The sequence below is a fragment of the Mus pahari genome, chromosome 15, assembly GCF_900095145.1.
Source record: "Mus pahari chromosome 15, PAHARI_EIJ_v1.1, whole genome shotgun sequence".
NCBI classification, from domain to species: Eukaryota; Metazoa; Chordata; class Mammalia; order Rodentia; family Muridae; genus Mus; species Mus pahari.
Genome location: NC_034604.1, coordinates 51,322,220 through 51,325,215, shown reverse-complemented (window position 1 = coordinate 51,325,215; position 2,996 = coordinate 51,322,220). Strand labels below are relative to the sequence as shown.

At 48.6% G+C, this 2,996-nt stretch overlaps 1 protein-coding gene across 1 annotated transcript in view; it reads right to left on the bottom strand.

Annotated features, from left to right (window-relative positions):
* Positions 1-1,313, bottom strand: part of Prrc1 (proline rich coiled-coil 1) — a 41,754-nt gene extending 40,441 nt beyond the window's left edge. The window contains exon 1 of the mRNA XM_021214755.2: positions 1,159-1,313. The gene's annotated coding sequence lies outside the window, so the exon portion shown is untranslated. The remainder of the gene's footprint in view (positions 1-1,158) is intronic.
* Positions 1,314-2,996: the final 1,683 nt, after the last annotated feature.

Below are 2,996 nucleotides of genomic sequence, written 5' to 3'. Positions count from 1 at the left end.
AAGAAGAAGAAGAAGAAGAAGAAGAAGAAGAAGAAGAAGAAGAAGAAGAAGAAGAAGAAGAAGAAGAAGAAGAAGAAGAAGAAGAAGAAAGGAACCCTATTAGGATAAGAACACTGATGCGACAGTTGACAGAGGTTTTTTCTAAGGGACTAAATGTAGTCTGAATGCATCAACATTACTACAGAAAAAGGGATGGAAACAGCTTAGAAGATTAGAACTCAGGGTCTGGGGCAGTGGTGGCACACACCTTTAATCCCAGCACTCAGGAGGCAGAGGCAGGCGAATTTCTGAGTTCAAGGCCAGCCTGGTCTACACAGTGAGTTCCAGGTCAGCCAGGGCTATACAGAGAAACCCTGTCTCGAGAAAAATAAAATTAAAAAAAATAAATAAACAACAACAGAAAAGAACTCAGGGTCTGGCCAAACTGCTCTTCAAAACTGCTTGTGCCTACGTTAGTCTATTTAATATCTATATATGTGTGGGGGGGGGGAGAGAGACTACTTAAAAGAAAAATAGGATAATGGACTTTTGATAAAGTCAGCATCAGAAACTATTCCTATTGGTATTACTGATGTCCTAAGACTGCCTCTAATGCCCCTGGGCAGACTCGGGACGGAGGTCAGCAGTCTATCATTCTCCATTCTTGGTGCAGAGCCTAAAATAAACTTCCCTAAACACCCAGTGATTCAAACAGTGCTCAGACAGCACCAGAGTGCCAAAAAGTGCCAGGTTCACAAACGAGTCAAAGCTGCCTCTCAGATCAGAGTCCTGACAAAAACTCTTGGACAAGACATCCTGCCACTTAGGAAATAAGCAGTCCTACATTTCTTTCTGAAATGGGTCGGGTTAAAGGGGATCCCGGGAGGAGCCGCCGCGTCCCACTGGGGCCGGCGGCCTGGGCAGTCTGTGCCACGTCTGCAGGCCGGGCAGGGCCGGGCGAAGGTCCGCGGGCCTGGCCACCCGTGCACGCCCGGGAGGGTGCGGCCGGGAGAGCGGGGATCGGGGCCGGAGCGATGCTGGGAGGGACCCCGCTGTCCCGACGAGTGTCTCCACCACCAGGAGCCCCCGCACCCCGCCGCCGGCCGGCCGGCCCGCCCACCTGGGGCTCGCCCGCGTCCGGTCGCCGCCGCGCGGGTCACCGCCCAGGTCCACGCTCACCTGGGTCGGAGCGAGCGCCTGCGCAGAAGCTGCACACGCGGATCGGGGTCCGGGCCCGAGTCGGGGGGTCCCGAGCGGGGATCCGGCTTACGGTGGACGAGGAAGACCAGAGGAGCGTGTGTCCCGCGCCAAGATGGCCTCCGCGCCGCCCCGCTGCCACGTCGGCGACACGCCCCGACACGCCCCTCGGCCGGCCTCCACCGAGCCGCCCCACACCCACCCAGAACTGGCCGGGGTGCACCGCCGCCCTCGCCGTTCTGTCCACACCCCCTCACAGCAGGAGAGTGATCAAAGCTTTCCGCGTAGCTGAGGTGACCTCCAGAGAGCTACTGGGCATGAGAAGGGCGGCGAGTTACTTGCCGATTTTCTTCTCAAGTACAGGTAATGCACATTATTTAATAATAATAATAATAATAATAATAATAATAATAATAATAATAATAATAATAATAATAAAAGCGAAAGTCTGGGTGCTTATCATATAGGCACCTGGAACAATTATTGTCCAATAATCCAACCACATAGATTAAAGAAACCGATGAATGAAGTGTAAAAGAAAAAACAACGCAATTTCACAATCAGAAATCTTAATTTGGATCTAAAGACCCCTTGTTCTGCAGCATTCCCTTGTATGAACCAACTACTCTCCTTATTTCCACGTATAAAATGGGAGTTATACTGTCCATCACTAACTCAGGTAACAGAGTCACCAATAAAATCAGACAGGTGAACGAACTTTTAAGCTTCCTAGTGTTCAATATATGAAAGATGGCAGCTTTTGCTGTAGTTGGAACTTTTCCTATGGGGGGCTTAGTCACAGATTTGACATTGATGCATCTCTTGAACTTGGCAGCTTTAAACACTGCAATACTTTCCTGAAAACTAATACTACTTAGCAGTTCCCTGACTGTAGGTCTGGCTCTGTAGCTACAGTGAATTGTCCCCTTTGTTACCTTAGCCACTCAGAATGTGTGTGGGCAGCCTTCTGGGTTACTCTTCGGTGTTGTTTGGGGTGGTGCTGAGAGTAGATACCATCTTCCCTTAGCTCACACCCTTAATAGTTATAAGGTATGTTGATTTCTTCATTCGTTTAGCAAATGAAATTAATTTGTTAATTAATAGCTGCAGTCGAGCAGCTATTATCCTTTGGATACCGAAGTGAACAAGACAGACGAGGTTCTTAATGTGTAGCTTTCCTTCGAATAACAAAAACCCCACGAACTGGAAAATTAGCAAGACAACACAGAGTGGTATGACATGGACCATAATTTCACGCTTAGGGTGTGGGGTGAAAAAAATGCAAGGCTTCGTGTAAGGAATGAGTTTGGGCAGAAACTTATCCCAACTCAGGCTGTGGTTATCTAGACAGAAGGAAGCTCACAAAAAGAGTTGGGGGGTGGGGGGTGGGGGGGGTGTGCTTTGTCAAGGAGAAGGTCAGAGGCCTGTAAGAGTAAGGACAGAGAGAGCCAGGTCAGACCCAGCCTGTAGGCTGTGATGAAGCATATGGGTTCAGTTCTAAGTGGGAATCTAAGTGGGATGGGCAGAGATGACAAGCTTTTATTGCAGTTTTGTTTTGTTTTGTTTTTTATTTTTTTAACATTTTTTAAATTTATTTATTATTATTTTCTTTATTTACATTTCAAATGCTATCCCGAAAGTTCCCTATACCCCACCCCCACCCTCACCCCTGCTCCCCTACCCACCCACTCCCACTACTTGGCCCTGGCCTTCCCCTGTGCTGGGTCATATAAAGTTCACAAGACAAAGGGTCCTCTCTTCCCAATGATGGCCTATTAGTCCATCTTCTGCTACATATGCAGCTAGAGACACAAGCTCAG